This window comes from Balaenoptera borealis (genome assembly GCF_965194805.1).
Source record: "Balaenoptera borealis genome assembly, chromosome: 7".
Lineage (NCBI taxonomy): Eukaryota > Metazoa > Chordata > Mammalia > Artiodactyla > Balaenopteridae > Balaenoptera > Balaenoptera borealis.
Genome location: NC_138864.1, coordinates 105,799,498 through 105,819,240, shown reverse-complemented (window position 1 = coordinate 105,819,240; position 19,743 = coordinate 105,799,498). Strand labels below are relative to the sequence as shown.

At 45.6% G+C, this 19,743-nt stretch overlaps 1 protein-coding gene and 1 long non-coding RNA gene across 2 annotated transcripts in view; one reads left to right on the top strand and one right to left on the bottom strand.

Annotated features, from left to right (window-relative positions):
* LOC309632548 overlaps positions 1 to 19,743 on the top strand; it is a 167,254-nt gene that overhangs the window by 42,053 nt on the left and 105,458 nt on the right. The gene's annotated exons all lie outside the window — the stretch shown is intronic.
* The window catches only part of SND1 (staphylococcal nuclease and tudor domain containing 1), a 415,142-nt gene that overhangs the window by 321,964 nt on the left and 73,435 nt on the right, over positions 1 to 19,743 (bottom strand). The window lies entirely within an intron of this gene.

Here is a 19,743-nt window from a genome sequence, read left to right as displayed (position 1 = left end):
ATACAAAAAGGCCACCAACCAACCACCACTTGAGGTGCAAAAGCTCTTGATCCCTGCACACAGCACCACCAAGGGGATGGACAACAGACCACCCAAGGGACTTGGGCCTCCTGCCCAAGCCACTGATCCCCCCTACCCTCGCCCCATTTAAGGGATGAGCTCACCCCCAGCCTGCCTCGGGAAGCAAGCAAAGGCACCTGTTTCTTGTTCTGGCTCCCTCAGGCTGCAGCATGAGCCCCTAAATCTGTCTGGCCTCTTAACAGCTTCTATTGACTAAACAGTCCAAGGACCCAGGTCAGTGACAAAATCATATTCAACATTTTTAAAAGAGTCATTTTAATTTCTTGAGGAAGTTAGTTATACATAGGACAAGTCAATTCTGGGCTGAAACACCCACTGAAGTATCTGAAACATTAAGGGCATTCCTAAAAGAAAATTAAAGTTTCCCAGATAAATTTCATAAATCGGGTCATACTGTAGCTTTTAAGGCAACTACTGCCCAAATCACAAGACAGAAAAGTCAGACACTACTACTATTAGTGACTCTTGTGCCGACCCCAACGTCCAGGGAGAGGGTCGGGGCGTGGTGGGAGGGGGGTGGAGGGGTCCCTATGGCACCAAGCAACTTCCTGATGCCCGCTGTGTCCTACAACTTAACTCTGACACGACCTGGAGGCAGTGTCAGATCCCACAGGCTAAGGGCCAAGTCCTCCAAGACTGCACCCTCACCTTTCAGATGCCAATCACAAGTCTAGGTTGTCACCTGTGCTTACCGAACGGCTATGAACTGCGGGTTCCAACAACCTCCTCCTTGGGTTTGATTAATTTGCTGGAGCAGCTCACAGAACTCAGAAATATTTTACTCACTAGATTACCGGTTTATTTTAAAAGGATATAACTCAAGAACAGCCAGATGGAAGAGACGCTCAGGGCAAGGTCTGGGGAAAGGGCCCAGAGCGTCCACGTCCTCTCCAAGTGCGCACCACTCTCCCCCAATCTCCAGCGTTCACCGACCCAAAAGCTCTCCAAACACACTCCTTCGGGCTTTTAAGGAGGCCTCCTTAAACAGGCATGACTGATTAAATCATTGGACACCAGCGATTGGTTCAACCTCCAGCACAACCCTGCCCCTGAGGTCAGGGGGTGGGACTGAAATTCCAATCTTCCAGTCACAAGGTTGGTTCTCCCAGCAACCAGCCCCCATCCTCAGGTGAGCCAAAGTCACCTTATTAACATAACAAAAGACACCTTTGTGGCGAAACAGAGCCGAAGGCCAAAAGGTATGTTTACTATAAATCACGATATCACAACTATAATTTTCTCTCCCTACCTCCAGAGGAGACAGAATATGCAACAATGCTTTATAGGGAAAGAGCTTTCCAGAAGGGAAATATTTAAACTTTTAAGAAACGAGTGGCTATGACATCTTTATTATGGAATAACTGAAAATTCCCCAAAGCGTTAAAAGAATATAACTATTTCAAACATTTCTTAAGGCAAGCTTAACAAGATTTACACCTACAAGATTTTATTTGGGTTAGATGCCATCGCTTTTAATCATAAGACCACACCCAGAACAATCCCACCAGATCCCCACACATACCACAGCCACCCAGGAAACACCCACACAAAAAGGTTGTTCTCAACCATAACTGCACATCAGAAGCATTTGAAGAGCTTTGAGGGAGGAAAGGGGGGAAAAAACCTATCTGGGACCCATACTTGGAAATTCTGATTCAGTAGACCTGGGGCACATGAGGCTTTTAAGAGATCCCTAGGTGATTGTGATGTGCAGTCAAGGGCTGAAAATCGCTGCATTAAAAACCTCGACACTTAACATTTCCACTCTGCATTGCTCTGCTGATTGAGCCATGTTGCTCCAGAGTCAGACCATAATCAGTTCTGTTCCATGACACACAGATGAGTTACTGTGATTCTTTAGGGCGGTGATTTAGTGGGGTTGAGACACTGATGAGTTCATGGCTTTGTTTCTCATTAATCTTTTACTGTGTTCCAAGTTGTGTGTGCTTTTCTTTCCACGATTCCAAATCAACACGTAAAAAATAAGTGTTTAAAAAAGTACCCAAGCTACCTTTTTTTGTTGTTAGCCTTTTGCATTCGAAAGATGCTTGATGAATAAAAGATACCCACCCCCAAACACACAGGCACACCAAGCATGTGTCCATTACAAACAAATGTAGCCAGTTACCCTTAGAGCAGGAGAGACTGCAGAAACCTGTTTTGCCCTGCATCTTAACACCTGAGATCTGTGCTCGTAGGCAACAATAAGAATTTAATTATGGAGAGCAACCTGAACCAGAAGAGATGTGCCAGAAAGCTGTACCTGTGCTTTGGGCTGGCAAATATTGGGGGTTGCGGCGTTGGGGGCCGGCTGGGGGAACGCATGTGGGAAGGTTGTCAAGCCCCACTCAGAGGCTCTCTTCTGACTAATCTTTTACCACCATGATTTTAGGACTTGGAACCCAAGATTTGTTATCCACTTCCAGAGCAACATCTCAGAGACCATGCTCATCAGTAATTACTCAAGCAGACACAGGTGCTTAAGAATTTCCAGAGCACCTTGGCCAAGAAATCAACTGTAAAAGAAACCCACAGGCCTCAGACAAGACAGGCTCACAGAGCAAGAAGTCCGGGTCCAATCTGCTATGTGGCATTTTCATTTCTACATCTCTTGCATGGTCGTCCTGGGATCTGGGGGTCAGGATGCCGAGTCTTATCCAGTGATCAGCTATATACCCTCAATGAGTTACTGGCCCTGGGAGGGGGCATTTTGGGTGGATTTATTATCACCCACCCAGGGAGAGGGACAGCTAGAGGCTTCATTAAATCCGGAAGAGCTCAAAGCAGTCCCTTGAGGATACAGGCCAGGGGCGGGCAGATGATTATTACCAAAGAAATCACGGTGGTTGTCTGGGCCTCAGAAAGCACCCAGCACTAGGGAGAAGCAAGTTATTAAAAAAGACAATAAAATAAATAAATCAGCCTTCTGGGTTCACATAAATATTCTGCTAATCAGTTAAAGGACAGTAAAGGGAATATAGAACGAGTGCCTAACATTTAATGGGATTTGGGGAAAATATTACACTTTCCAAAAGTTACTCAAGTGCGACAGGGAGTCTGTGAGCTCAAATTACTTTTTCAAATGACCAACATACTAATTTCTTCTTCAGAACCACAGGGAGGGACCCACACAAATGACACAGTATCACAAAATGATCACCAGCCCTGCCTATTCTTTCCCTTCCTGAAATTGCAGCCACATTTCAGCACAAACCCACCACTCTCAGTTTCATCAAAATCAAACCAGAGAGAGCCGATGTCACTCCAAGCTACACACCTATGCACAAGTTAAAATCTCTCCACTTACACTTCCTGCGCACAGACACAACTAACCCTGGAAGTGTCCTTGCAAAGCCCTCTACTGGCTCTTACAGCTAGCTCTCCAGAGCCAGAGGGGAACAGGGAGAAAGTTTATCAAGTGGAGGCAGGAAGGGGGGTGGGGGGAGAGTCATACAGGACACCTGCTATAGGCAGACTGGTAACTCGGCTCTTATCCCTGCATCCTCCCCTGGTCTCCTGTGTTCCCTGGACCTGAATTTATCTGAAGAGATGGTCATCTCTAAAGGATGGAGAGGCACGAAGGAAAAAAAAAAAAATAGTAAACAGATGCAACACTTTAATCTGGGGTCCTCTCACCTCTGCTGATGGAGTTCTCCCAGATAAGCAGCCGATCCTTAAAGAAGCAGCTTTCAGTGTGACCACAACTGTACTGCCTGTGCCTGAGAGGACCCCCTAGGGGTAAACAGCGGGCGGGTCTTGGGCAGGGAACTGGGGGTGGGGGCAGTGCAGTGGGGAGAGACTTGCCGACAGCAAGTACTGACTCTCAGAGAAAACACACACAAAAAATAAGCAATAAGAGTGCAAAATTGTGCATTTGAACAATTTACAGGAACTCACAGTGCCTTCTAATTATTCCACATAGATGTTAAACATATAAGGAGTTAAAGTAACTGCTGGGTTGGTGCATAATATGCTTTATGCCCCCAAGGCACCAAACCAGAGTTTCTGGCCAAGAATGCAACAGTTCACCTGCTGAGGGACAGGGCACACAAAGAGTACACTGCACATCTGCGCCTGCATGTCAATGGCTGCCTTTTTTGCCTGAGCGTATATTTGGGATGCTGACCGCAGCTTATCACCTCAATGATTTGAGCCGTAACCCTCTGCAAACACCACACCACTTCTTGAGATCAGACAAGACTGCTGCCAGTGCTTAGGTTTCAAACAGAGACAGCAGAGCTGCAGAGAACCTGCATTTGTCTCCTTCCCCGGAACCTTGAACGGGCATCCTCCTCCTCAGGGTGGCAGTGTTGGTAATACTGCTTCAAATTATGATAGTGATTTTAATATCTACTGGCCACCGATGCTGTTGTATTTTAGTTAAATATAGCTGCTTCCTATACACTTACCTGGGGATAACAGTTTTTATCAAAACAGGCTGCAGCGTAATAATCTGCAATGTAATGGTGCAGATACTCACAGGAGCACGCACTGTGGAAGGAAGTCACTGACAGAGCAGCACGTGGGACGAAACAAATAATCACTGCCGGCCACACTCACAAAGCTGCCACGGGGGCCTTTGTGTTCCCATTAAAGTCTCTCACCATGTCCCTAGCCAGGGCAACAGAAGACAGCAGTGGTCCCCCGGAGAAGATCTACCACCTATTCCACACTTTATTTCAGAAGCAGCAAGTTCAGCTGTTGTGGGGGGAGGGAGCCATCCTGACAACAAGACACAAAGGGCTTGGATCACCACCTGCTTCTAAATAACACAAACAGGTAAGGAATTAGGTGATTAGAGAGCCTTGTGCCAGCAGGGTGAAATATCAGCCCCTCTGGGAATGCATGTCTGTGGTGGAAATTTCTTGCACTGTGTTACAGCACAACCTGCCCAAGAGCTACCTCAGCTCTGAATGGACTTTTTCCTACTTTCTGCTTCAGGCAAACCTTCTCTTTTAAGAATGAGGATATAATAATTGTAAAGACCAGAAACAATTTATCCACACAAAAATTGGTGGAAACTGGTAAATTACGGTATGTCCACATCGTGTAAAACTGCACAGCCATTAAAGATCATGTTTTAGAAAATTATCTAAAGGCCAGGGGAAGTGCTCTGTTACAAAACATGAACACAGAAGCAGCTAAGAAGGCCGTGAGATATTAACAGTGGTGATGTTGCCTCTGGATTGGTGAGATATAATTTATATTTTCTTTAAAAATTTTCCAAAATTTATGAAGTGAACATGTTTCATTTATAACAAGGGAAAAAATGTCTATGGTAGAGAATGTATGTAAAGATGAAATCAGAAGCTTAAGCCATCTAATGGGGTTACTGAATGAAAATAATGAATGAAAATTAAACAAATAATAAAGTATCCAGGAGCAGATGCTCAAAGGGCTCAGAAACCTGTACAAAGAGGACGAGTACTGAGACTCCACTAAAAAGAGAGAATCCAATCTCTTCATAGAGTTGGCCTGACTGTTCTAAACAGTGAAATTACCGCCAGGAAAACTTCATATAGGAGACAAGAACATTAAGGAGACACAGTTCACCCACTTTTCTGATGTTAAACACCCATTGGAAATATAAATTTGAATCTCTCTTGATATCAACTATGTGCCCCCAAAATAGTTGCAGGAAATATTTTAACTTGTAAAAATACATTGAAATAAGAAAGCTTGTGTTACAGAGACAACCAGCTGCTGCTTCTGGTAGCTGGCAGAAATTCTGAAAAACAGGAGCTTGGAGAGAAGTCCACCCAGTGTAAGGGAGAGGGTCACCAACCTGCCCAGCCAACATGGAAGTCCAGAGGACACGTCTGGAGACAAGTAAAACAGATCTCAGTTAGGATCCTGGTTCCTGCACTTACCAGAGAAGGAGCCTTGAGCAAGTTACCGAGTCTTCCCAAGCCTCTGTCTCCTCATCTCTCTCACAGAGACGGCGGGAGCGGGGAGGGAGCTAACACATGCCCTGGGCCACACTCTGCCTGGGCCACATGGGCATCCAGGGCACCTGAGCCTTCCTCAGTATCCAGCACCCCCTTTACTCCAATTCTGTAAACAATAAACAGACTTCCTCTACAAGAAAGAGAACACCTTGGCCCATTAGAACCTTCCAGTCTACTTGGCAGCTGGACTTCGTATCATGAATGAATACATCCACAAACTGACTTTCAGATCACATCTTTGTGAGTTCATTTAGCATAAATCAATTAACCAGCCAAACAGACTGCACTTCTCAGCCTGTAAAGCTCAGAGCTGAGCCCTGAAAAGAAGCCGAGCTGAGCAGAAGACCTTCTCTAAGACCTAAAAATAAGAAGCGTTCCTCTTCCTCAGTCTTAATAGAGTCATCATCACCCGACAGTAAACACGCGCGATGTACTTTTGTGCACCTGTCACGATTCAGAAGGCGCTTTAGGATCTTGCTATGCTGTGTCCTGAACCGTGACCAAGCTGTGCATGTGCCATAAAACACCTGCATTTTCCTCCAGTCTAAGTGCTGCCTGCACATGCTGAAGGCAGGCACACTCCTCTTCCTGCACCCTTCTCTCTGCCGTGCAAATCCAGTGAATATAAGGGCACAGGAGGTGTGAATCCAGCTCTCACAGCACACCACTTCATGAACGTTTTCACTTTTTATCATGAAGTTCACCCAGAAACTGCTAACAGGCCCCACCTCAACTAAACATCAGCTCAAAGAGTATGTCATATACCCTAAGAAATTCCACTGTTCCCTAGAGAGCTCTGTCCTCTGAAGCAGACAAATTTCTTCAGGCGGAACTCTCATATCTCCTTTCACTGGAATCCTCAGGAGGTGTTCTAAGCTGAGAAGGGATACATCTGGTTCACAGTTGGCTCTGAAACCTGGGGGGAGAAAAGCTCGTCCAGGAAACAGCAGAGATATTACTGCGTTTAAGTCCGGCTCCGGGAAGAAAAACGGTACCATCAGAGACCAAGATCCTGGAAAAGTAAACCCTCATTTTGCCACCGCGAGGAGCAGCAATCCAGAACACTAGTCTCAAGCTAAAATACAACAGAAACACCTGGCAATTGTGAAAAATGAACATTCCAGGCTCCAACCACAGAGATTCGAACACAAGTAGCTTACAAACTACACCGTGACCTAGCCTCTACTCCGGGGTTAAAGCCTGGATTTCACGTGAGAACCAACAGGGTGCGTGCCTCTGCCTCCGCGCTGGGGCTTAGACGGAGGGTGGGAGGAAGAGAAACCAGGAAGAGAAGGGCCGTGGCAGACCCCTATCCACACTGCAAGTTGGCTGTTCAATTAAAAGATATGACATCAACGGAGATCCACTTAATCTTTGTCCTCAGAGCAGTCCTGTGCGAACCCAGAAGGCCAGAGCTCATCTGTAGCAGATGAGAGGCGATAATGTTGGCAGCCATATTTGCAGTGACTCTAATAGTTAACAAACAAATGATTTGCCTTTGTAGAACTTCCCATCGGGGGATACCTTAGAACGACACATATGAACATCATTTTCCTAGCAGGGAAGGGGGCAGAGGTGGAAGAAATGTACCAAGGTTAAACAGAAGCCAGAAATAGCAATGAGTCCCTACTCCCTAGCTTCTGAATTCCAAGTCACTTCAGCAACACCACAACGCTTTAAGGTATACAAGCATGGGGGGGTGGGGAGGAGTCAAAAACTGCTTCCTTAGATTTTATACCCTCAAGTCTCCTGCTGCATTAAGTTCAGTTACCTCTACTACCACAGGGGGCTCTGCATCTCTGAATTAGCCATGGCAGGAGGTTATAACTGAGCAGAAAAGACACAGTCAGTGTAGACTGAAGGTAACAGCAGAAAAAGGGAAATAAAACTATCTTCTTAGGTCCTGGCTTTCTCCTATTAATCCTGACCACCACCAAAGACAAGGACCACGCCAGAGAGAGGGAGAGGTCAAGATGGCAACGGAAGAGGGAATGAGAAAGCTGTTGGGAAAAGTATCTTGAAGCTACAATTGTCTAAGGCTTGCTTCCTCCCACAGGCACCATGGAGGTGAACCATACAGTCTCTGAAGAACAGGGAGTAGGTTTCCCTGGTGGCACAGTGGTTGGGAGTCTGCCTGCCAATGCAGGGGACACGGGTTCGAGCCCTGGTCTGGGAAGATCCCACATGCCGCGGAGCAACTAGGCCCGTGAGCCACAACTACTGAGCCTGCGCGTCTGGAGCCTGTGCTCCACAACAAGAGAGGCCGCGATAGTGAAAGGCCCGCGCACCGCGATGAAGAGTGGCCCCCGCTTGCCACAACTAGAGAAAGCCCTCGCACAGAAACGAAGACCCAACACAGCCAAAAATAAATAAATAACAAAATAAAAAATCCTTCCCTCTACTTTAAAAAAAAGGACAGGGAGTTTTGAAGCCGTACCACTAGTTTCAGACACCAAGGTTGAAACCTGACATCACAAATGCCATTCTCTCCTTGACCAAACACTATTCAGGTTCCTTTGAACTCTCTTCTCAACTAGACCCTGCCTTTTGGGCACTGTGTCCATTGCTGCATTGTCCATTTTAGCAAGAATCCAATTTTAGCCAGATTTCCCCACCTTTGATATCTGATCACACTGGATATCTGATTGGGTTTCTCATCCTCCACCATCCCTAAACCCCACCCTGCTCCTTAATTAGAAACTCCCACCCTCCTTGTGGTATCCAGAGCCCAATCTCTCTCTTCCACGCAAAACCCCATTGCAGTGGTCCCTACACCTATCATAAATGTGCTGAATCGAGTGTACCTTACTGTTCTTTAACAAGTGTCATGAAGAAGGAAAAACTCTGCCCCGCCGCAAGCACCCTGCACAGCCTCATTTAAAAAGCAAAGACTCGAATGCGATCAGTCAGCCACCTGCTTCAAATCAGTACCTATCAGCTATAGATTGATATAGACTTGACCAATGAAGACATAAATTATGTAAATTCTGGGAGCAGAGGAATATTGGCCTGGCTTCAACCACGCCAATGTAGTTTTCTAGAATCTAAAATTACATTTAATAAGCAGCTTAAATGTAGCTATCCAAGAAAACTAGAGCAAGCCAGTTTGGTTGTTCATGTTTTAAGTAGTGAATTCAGGTTTAAAGATGACGCTCCTTCTGGCTGAACCCAAAGCAAGGCAGCTAAAGGGCGACAGTGAACTTCAACTCTGCAGAGGTGAAATGAGGATTCATTTGCAGGCTCATGCAGCATCCAAAACACAGCCCAGAGAATTTCAGAGCAACGTTCAAGACGAGGGGGATACCGGCAGCAGTCAGGAGCTCCTTTGTAAGGCATGAGAACAGTAACAGGGTGACCAAATTGCCTGTGCCTGGAGTGGTGTCATCATTCAAACCAAAGCTTACAAACTTCCTCTCTGCGCTCTGGGAGGGAGGGTGGTAGGGGGAATGGGAGGCACCACAGCAGGGATAGGAGAGGTAACTGAAAGAACTCCAGGGACTTCCCTGGCAGTCCACCGCCCGATGCAGGGGGTGAGGGTTCGATCCCTGGTTGGGGAGCTAAGATCCCACATGCCTCGGGGCCAAAAAACCAAAACCATAAAACAGAAGCAATATTCTAACAAATTCAATAACGACTTTAAAAATGGTCCACATCCAAAAAAAAGAGAAAAAATTTGTTTAAAAAAAAAAAAGAAAGAAATCCAAAGGAAAACTAGAGTAGCAGGAGCACAAATCCATACTCTCACCATTCAGATAATTGCAGAAATATTTCCAGGTCAAAGCACAAAAGCAAACAAAAGAAAGGGCACCAGCTTGTATTAAAACTTTTGAGGACCCTGAGGTGGGGGAGATAATGTCGGGAGAGGGCAAGAGGGTAGAGACACAAAAAACAGGCCACAAGTCTCCAGAGCAGCCACTCAGGGATGGGCACAGGAGCAAGGAGAGAGCATGTTCCCACTTGAGCACATTCAATTATAGTTCAAGACAGAGATATTAAACACTATCAGCTTCTGCCCTGGGAATTCATTTCTTGCGGGGTGATGAGGGTGAGAGATGAAAGGCTGTAGGATTTTATTGCCCTGAATTTTCAGTTTGTCAAGTCCCATTTACTACCACAGGTACCTTAGGGCTAATCCGTATCTCTGGGGATGGAGACATCTCTCTCAAACAGAGCCCCGATGACTCTTCTCCCACTGTGGGATTTTATGGATATCTAATAATAACCAGGGGCCCAAATGGTGTTACAAGCAGAAGCCGCCTTATGGCTTCTCAACCGAGAAGCTTACATTTTCCGTGACATTGATATTACGGAGCCCGTGCATCTCCAGAATAACTGTAACTTCTTGGTATGCAAACAGGACCGTCTAGACTGAAAGAACCATCACTCCTCCCAGAGAAGAGGGTTGGAAGGGGGTGAGGGAAGAAGAGGTGAAGCCAAAGGGCTTTAAGAGCGAGGAGGCAGGCGCGACAGAGGATCTTCGAAGGTGAGGCAGAGGCTGGCCAAGGGCAGGGAGGAACCCGGATGTTTTCCTGAAGACAACACCGAACTGGTAGTTTAATACACACTGAAAGGAAGAGCAGAGGGCTGGGATAACTTCTTTGCGCTTTACAAGAAATAAGAAATAAATAAAATAAGCTGCTTTGAGTGATGTCAAGTATCCCTCATCTTAAAGTACAAACTGGCCTAATAATCCTGGCTGTCCCAATGGCCAAAACCAGCAAGGGGAGCCGGCTGCCAGCTCTCCCATGCGGAGCGTGTGTGCGCTCCCTCACAGCAGCTGCACTAAGAGGGAAAGGCGAAAAAGGGGGGCCAATGAGGCTAGGGTGGGGGGTACAGTCTGCACCCCCATCCGTAGGGACCTGCTCCAGCCAGAGCCTGCGGGAGCCGGCCTGGGCCTGGGGCACACCAGCAGCCCCTCCGCAGACATCCACCTACAGCTTCCGCAGGGCAGGCTTTCTAAAACAAGCCCCTCCAGCCGGGTGAGCAGATGCTAAAGGCAGTTCTGTATGAAAGAAGGCAGCTTTCTCTGAATTCCAGACCACCTTACAAAAGACAACAGCACATTAAAAAAAAAAAAAAGAAAAAAAAAAAACCTCAAACCTTTCTACCAGCCTCCCTAGTACTGATGGGGAAAACCTCCCAGGAAAGATAGAGCAGTAAACTCAGAAAGTCAAGTGTCAGGTGTAGTCTGCCCATTCCGCACACTCCCAGATTATGAACAATGAGATGAGAGCCAATGAGAACGAAACGAGACATTATACAACAAATACGTGAGTGTCAACTATGGGCCGGGAGTGAGCTGGCAACAGATGTGAAGAAATGAGAAATCTACTTGCCCCAGAAAAATCACAGAGTATGAAAGGGGGGCGAAAGAAAAAGGCATTTTAAAGCAGAAACTAGAAACTATAGGAACTACAGGCATCCCTTACATGGGTTATCCAGAATCAGCAGGACAGCAGAAGGAACCAAATTCTGGTACCGATGTCTGAACACAGAGACGCAGCAGATGCCCACATAAAGGGGAAGTTTCTTCTCAGCCTTACGAAGGGGCCCAATACAGTGAGACCAGGATGAAGGAGATTATATCCACTGGCTTCTAGCAGAGAAGTGAAAAGGTAAGGAGCACAAAGTCTCCATGATGTCTTCACAGCTAAACCGAACAGAGCTCCTCCTGTGAAACAGCAATATGCCGAGGTGGCCACCAGCACAACCCTGAACCACGCAGAGGCATCCGCAGCCGAAAACAGGCTCGGATCACATGAGATGGTGAGATGAAGGCCTATAAAAATGTGAACAGCTCGCAAACTGGCCGAGGATTTCAAAGGCGGGCTGAAATGAAAAGTGACATTAAAAATATGCCTAAGCAATAGGCCTGTCATTTGCAGGAGGAAAAAAAGCAACCGTCTGTGTCCTTCAGCTTCCCTTTCTGGTCTCAGTTCTGAAAAGCCTTTTCCACAGCAGTGACATGACCTGATACTGCTTCATCCACAATCTACCACCCAGTCTAAAGTCTAACTTGTGACCACACCGTGCACAAACTGGTCAGAATTTGAGACTCAATTTCTAAGATTATAAGCATCTTACTAATAAAAATAATTTCCCAGGTCCACAGCACCTATAACACATGAGGAACTGAAACGTTTGGGTTTTGAACTAAACAAAATTTTCCCAGTACAAAGCTAATCAGTCCACCAAGGAATGAAACCTACAACCCTGGCCTGCAGAAGTGCAAGGCACTGGATGACTGCACTAAACTTGCCTTGCATATAAATGTTATGCCAAAAAAAAAAAAAAGTAATTTATCTAAACACAGTGTAGATAGCTCTGCAATCAGTATCTCATAAATAAAGAGAGAAAGATGAAGGGAAAGCTTCTCTAATTGATTTTAAAATTTTTTCCAAGCAAAGAAATAATCTGACAACCAACAAGGTCAACAAGAGTTTAAAAAAAAAAAAAAAAAAAAAAGATAGCCCTCAGGGGAAAAAGTGCACCTAAAAACTCCAATGAATCACGACATCTGAACTGCTATCTATGAAAGAGGGATAATTTGGGAAAGCCTGAATAAGAGTAGAGGTGTTAAAAGAAAGTCAGTTGGGGACCAACCTGCGGAAGCACTTAAAATCCTGAAATTAACCCCTCTGGTGGACGGAACCCAGTCTGCCCCGGGCTACTGGAATACTATTACGAGGAAAACCAGTGCTCAGGGAGAAGCAGGGCTCGTCACCCCAATGGCGGCAACTAGACTGAAACCAGGACTGGGGAAGAGGAAGTGCCTACAGAAAACCAAGCCATGTGTGACCCAACCATCAAAACGAGCAATCCAATTAGGAAGTAGGAAAAAACCCGACTGCAAAAACTCCCTCCTGGGGCCTTTCGACACCAATACACTGGCTCAAGTCGCAATGGCTAGCAGAAGCAGTCACGGATATTAGCAATGGATTAGGAGCGCTAAAAATGATGTCGCTCAAAAATAATGTATGGATTAGGTCTTCAGCCTCAGCAGATAACGGCGATTTAAACATTTATTAAATGCCTACAGTAGTCACAGCACTCTGCAAGCTTCGGAAAAAGAGGGGAGAGAGGAAGTGGAGAAAACCATACCATTCCTGCCATCAGGGGAGTTTAGGCTTCACGGTGGAAAGCAGGCCTGGACATCAACAGACAGAACAGGATGATACAGAGAAGGAAAGGTCTGGGTATGGAAATCCCTGGCCTAACGAGGCTTTCGAGAACCAAGGCAAGAAAGAGGGTTACCTCAGCACAGCAGCTATGTTAAATGGTCATAGGACAGTAAATATGATGGGGCTGTCAACTCTGGAAACAAAAGAAACTTACTGCAGCTGACAGGACTGAAGAGAGACAAGAAATATGAACACAGCAGCACTGGGAAGATTTAGATAAATTGAAAATACAGAACTGGTAACAGTGATGATTAAATGAAGGGAGAAGAAAGAGAGAGAGAGATGGATTGAAAGACATAAACGCACAAGGTTCGGGGAAGGCTTAACAAGCAAGACCCACTAGGAGACTGTTAAACTCCCACAAAAATTATTTGTACGGGAGAGGCAAGATCATGGGAAAGGGGATGCATTAGCTAAAGGACACAAAAGAAAATATAATTTGTAAAGAGAGAAAAAAGTAAACCAAAGGGAAACAGATAGGCAATTGCTGTCTTCTCCAGGTTATAATTCACTTACAAAGAGCGGTGGAACACACATTTTAGGAAACTGGATCCACCCAGATATGAAACGTCTTGACTCTGGTGACCACTCCAGCTGAACAACAGGTATTAATCTTTAAAAAATGACTGGATATATACATCCTGGAATCTTAAATAGATGAGCTAAGATCAAGCCATCGTCTCCTAATAGTAATTTTTTCAGTCCTCTAACAAAGAAGTTTCAAGTGTTCTTCTCAAAAATGCCCAGATCAAACAAATCTGAAGCCGGTACAGAATGCCTCTGCTGGCGCTCTGACATATTCTATGTCCTTTGATCACATTGCTGCAAGTCCCCAAATCTCTCCATTGGAAACCGGTGAAATGCTATATCCATTTCAAAGAGCTTCTGCTTTTCTCCATGGTCCTCAATGCCAGGCTGGAGTCCCTCTGTAATTTGCTATTTGCCTTATGCTTCCCAGTCACACACGCAAGATCACAGTCAGTGGGTTTACTGGTTTGCCCCTGCTACACTTAGGGACTGCAGCCCCAGAGCTTCCTGTTGGTACGCATCTCAGCTGGCGGCATCGTCTGCTCTAGGGTCCAGAGGGACCACTCGTCATGCTTTCAGAAATCTAACCTGGAGGAAATAGGTTGAGAACCACCTTCAGTCGTGTCTAAATGGCAAAGCACCCTGGGGTCCTGCACAACAAATGGTGATATTAGCACCTGAAACCACCCTGCCTCTGAGAAAAAACCCTTAAGCATTGCGAAGTATCACTAATAATGTGCCTACCTGCAGCTCCGTCTCCCATCACCTGCCTAAAGAGGAGACCCAGTGGGCTCAGGCCTGGGAAACAAACCCCCCAAACAGGCAGCAAGGACTCTGGGAGATTAGGCAGACTGCAGCTTTAATAAAACTGATCCTACAGTGCCCAGGTCTGAATATTTAGAGGCCGTGCTGTGAAAGAACATTTATATGGTGAGTAAGTTCACAGGGAGGAGGCTGAAAGACAGGGCGATGGAAACCAATACAAGTTGAAAGGAGGAAACCACAGATGAGAGAAACTTCCCGGTGTGTGTGTGTGTGTGTGTGTGTGTGTGTGTGCGCGTGTGTGTGTCTTTGCCCACTTCCCGGGGTGTGTGTGTGTGTGTGTGTGTGTGTGTGTGTCTTTGCCCACTTCCCGGGGTGTGTGTGTGTGTGTGTGTGTGTGTGTGTGTGTGTGTGTGTCTTTGCCCACTTCCCGGGGTGTGTGTGTGTGTGTGTGTGTGTGTGTGTGTCTTTGCCCACTTCCCGGGGTGTGTGTGTGTGTGTGTCTTCGCCCACTTCCCGGGGTGTGTGTGTGTGTGTGTGTGTGTGTGTGTGTGTGTGTCTTTGCCCACTTCCCGGGGTGTGTGTGCGTGTCTTTGCCCACTTCCCGGGGTGTGTGTGTGTGTGTGTGTGTGTGTGTGTGTGTGTGTCTGTCTGTCTTTGCCCACTACAACAGCACCGCAAGATCGGACTTCATGGGGAAATAAGTCAGTCCCTTCATCAAACACCCAGGGGTTGTATTTCCTTTGTCATTAACACTCCAAGTGTAACACAAAGCCCGCAGCAGCCCTGGGCAATAGAGCACTAGGTTTTCCAGTTTCAGATCAAAGCCAAAAGCTCTCTAGGAAGTCCTGAGATGCACAGTGTGTTGTCTCCTTTAAGGCAGCAGCTCAGAAAACCCATAGCCTTTCGCCAAGATTTAGCACTTGTATCTTTGTGGCAAACAACTGGATAACACAGACTACACCTTTAGAGAAACCCTGATACATGTTCGGGTCACAGGAGCACCACATACCAGTGTCCAAAGTGGATCTCAGCCTGAAGGAGCTACATCTCCAAAGAGATGACACTGGATTTCGCCCTGAATAATCCAAAAGCTTGGTGCCACAGAAACAGAATCAACAGCATCAGACATCCAACTGTACTCCTTCTGAGGGAAATACTACACACTCTAGCTTTTAACTCTGTCACATGTTCCAGCAACAAATCAAGCTCTAACCAAAATCTGGGAGCCGTGGCTAACCCATGAATTTCCGGGTGCTACTGGAAAAGAGCTGCCTAGAATGCAAACAGTTCCTTTGATCATGCAGTTTTGTCCAGAGCCCTTCCTCTGGCTACAATCAGAAAGTAACCAAAAGGGGGGAATGGAAGTACACAGTTAGCCTTGGGCAAAACCTCCTTGCCTTCATGTATAATTTAATAGAAATGAATTTGTCTCTGTATTTAAAAAAAGGAAAATCCAATTTGCCCTACTATCCCCACAATATATAGAGGTGTCTCAGAAGATCTGTATTAGCTGATGTCACATTAATTTTTAGGGTAGGGGGAAGATAGACATTAAAAGAACCTCCCTGTTCTTACCTGAAGGGCAAGCCCCACTGGGTCATCAGCTGGGAGCTTGTAGGCAGGCCCCCCCATGGCAGGAGTCTCTGCACACCACCTGCATGCCCCTGAGGAAGCTCATGCAAAGACTTTCCCTCTTCATCTCCTCCTCCAGTTCCTTAATCTGCACCTTATCCCACTCTGTTCTTTTGTGTAGAATGAGCTCCAATACCATAAGCTGCCAAGTTACTTTTTCTCCGTTTCAAAGCCACTGACACCCCCTCCCCCAAAATGTCCCCAAATTCGAGAGAAGGCAATCTCCTGAGGGTTTCATTCAGCACCCTCCACGGTCCCTCCGTCATCTCCAAACAACTGTCAAGCATCCTTTGTTTCTGTAAGTATGAGACCATTCCCCAATTCCCAAAACATGCCCTCGACGTCTTCTTTGGAGAGTCCATCAGCCCTGTTCTAACTAGGACAGCCGCATCGTCTTGCACACATTGTGCCGTGCACGAGGGCACCTGGCCAAGCGGACCGAGGGAGAGTGGGAGCTAAAATTCAGCCTCCACTCTACTTGCCAAGCCATATGCCCTGACGTGAGGCTGCCTGAAGGAAGGGGCACCCTTCTCTAACCTGCACAAGGGTGCAACGTGGCCTAACAGAGGTCCCGACATCCATGCCTTGAGTACTTGACTGGACTCCCCTTGTAGTATAGGAACTGTTGGTACACAGTAAAGAACACCAGGGAAACCAAAGACTCCAAGGGGACTCCTGCTTGCCTAGTCATTACACACATATAGTTACAGCCTCACTGGGATCTCTGGGTGATTTCTATTCCTACACCCATACTGTAAATCTCTTTAAGATAAGCAGAGAGCAGAATCTCCACTCATTGTGAGGGTTCCAGGGAGAATTCTTCAAGTAGAAAGACTCCTCCAGCATGAGAGGCTACTGGAGCCACATCCACAGCCTCTCCTTCCTCATACCTTTCACCCCCAGGTGAGCTTTACCAAAAACAAAACCAGAACCCCTCGCTACAGATCAGTTTTCATCTAGCATGATCTTCTTTCATAGACGCAAAGTACTTTCATGTTTTATAAATGAAAGCCACCAACACAAGCACACTCAAACCCAAAAGGTGCCATCCCTTAAAATCGTTCAAGACAAAAGCCTACAAGGCATGGCAGACATGTTTTCAACACGTGACCTCTGCCTAACTCCCAAACTCATTTCTTACTACCCCTTGGCATTAAGTATCCTCTATTCCAGTCATACAAAATTACTCACAGTTCATCACATGCCCCACATTCTCTCTCTTTTCATGAGTATCCGGGAATATTCACAGGACATGCATGATCTGGCCCTGCCCATATTCTGGACCACACAGGCATCACACCACTCATGCACCATCCACAGAGGCCATCCATTCCCTATTCCCAAACTCACCCGGTTCTTGTCATTGCTGCTGTCTTGGTCAGAAATTGTCTTCTCCCCACTTTTTACCTAGTTAACTCCTAATCAGCCTTCAGGCCTTAAAAGTCACTTCCTCAAAGAAGCCCTACCAGATTATGCACTCTTATAAATGCTAACCTTTCCTTTCATAATACAAGACATAAACGTGATTACTTGCGTATTTCCCCTACTAGATTTTAAAGTTCCATGAGAGTAGTTCCATGAGGGTTTATTCCCCACTGCAATCCCAGCATAGCATCTGGTACAAAGTGGGTACCCAGTACGTATTTATCAATGACAATGAACCTATTCATTTGAATTCCTAAACCTGTGCTGTCCATTACAGTAGCCACTACACACCCGTGGCTACTGAGCCCTAGAAATATGCTAGGATGAACTGAGATCCGAGTATAAAACATACACCAGATTTCCAAGACACAGTAAAAATAAAAGTAAAATATCTCATGAATTTTTTACATTCATTAAATGTTGAAATGATACTGTTTTGGATATAGTAAGTCAAATAAACTGCATTAAAATTAAGGTTCTTTAAAACATAGCTACTAGACAATTTTAAATAACACACAGAGCTCACGTTTGGGGCTTGCATTATGTGTCTATTGGACGGTGCTGGTCTAGAGTGCCCTTTCTCTCATCTGCTCACTTCTCGTCCGTGAGCACTCAAGAGGTATACGAGCTGCTCCTGAGAAGACTTCCCAAGCACCCACCACAACAGGGCTCTTCACAGCACCCACCACCACTGTACTCAAAGTGTATTATATTAATTTCTTATGTGACCCTCATTAAAATCTTCCAAAGGAATTTAATGAACAAATAAGGGAAATCATTCTTCATTTCACTCAAAAGCCGTATGTTGACTCTTAGAGCTGAGACTCACTTAGAACTTTCTTAAAATGGAGTAAGATCTCAGGAGTGAACAGAAGTCTAACAAATAAAATAAGAGATAACCTACCTTGGTAAAGAACAAGAAATTCTATAAACATGATCCTGCCTAAACTGGGAAATGTATTCCAACAACTTTCTGTCATCCGCTAGGCTAAGGGAAATCCATCCATTACCCCCTGAGGAGTTCCAAAGGAGCCGAGAAAAACAAAAACTTCTCAGTGGTAGTTTAGTTCTTACTCGAGAAAACTTGCTATCATCAGACCTAAGCTATAACTCCCCCACGCCCCTAAAAACTGCTTAAAATTCAGCTACTGAGTCCCCTTTAACATAATGCTTTGGCTGATGATGCAGGCAAAAAATTAACGTTCAAGAATTCCAAAGTTGTGGTTGCCGTGGGAACCTTAATTCCAACTGCATGGCACAGATGCAGAACTGTGGACTACTCCCAGTGCTGACAAAACTGGACATGTGTATTTACTCTGTGCAATGAGGCAGAGCTACAGTTACTGAGAGAACCTTATTTTGGCATTTCTAGGCTTTCGTGCATTTACATTCTCAACCTTACCACAATCCTGTTTGCTGCATTAAATTGCCTCCTCTGTGGGATAAAACGGCTGCGGGGTTGGGGGTAGAGATGAACTGATTGGCCAGACATTCAAAGAACCCATCCTGTATGGGTTTCTTACGCATGATCTGACTCAAAAGACAATCACAATATTTTCATTTGAATCTTATGGGCTGTCTCTAAACTCTCACACAAATGAAAACAGGGCCTGAATTTCAACTCGTGAATGAACCAAGACGCGCAAAACATCAGAAAAGCAAATTTCAAGTCTCTAGAGCTACAAAAGGGATACATTAAAAAGCCACACAGCACTAACTTCAACCACACTGTTCAATTTGCCGGTGGCACCGGCTCTCACTGAGGACCCAGTTCCATAACCAATCGACACAGTTACACACTTTAGTTATCAGAAGGCAAAAACAGGGGCTAAAAAGATGTCTGTAAAAACCAGACAGCCAGATAAACAAGAAGTCCAACCACAATCCCTTTCCCCAACCTGTTATAACTCATAACAATGGAAAGAAAATGACCACAGAATTTAAAACAAAACTGCCTGCAGTTTTCAGCCTAAACATAATTTCCCAAAGTTGACATACCAGAATCATACACATTGGCTAGGCAAGCACCCTTGCTGCCAAAAGATCCAACAAACAGCAAGAAACAGTACAGCTAATAATTCTAGTTACCACTTGGAAAAGATGAGTAGGTGGCCCCAGATAATATATATACCAAGATTCATTTCTTCCTAGAGCAAAGACATACAAATCAAATCAAAATGACC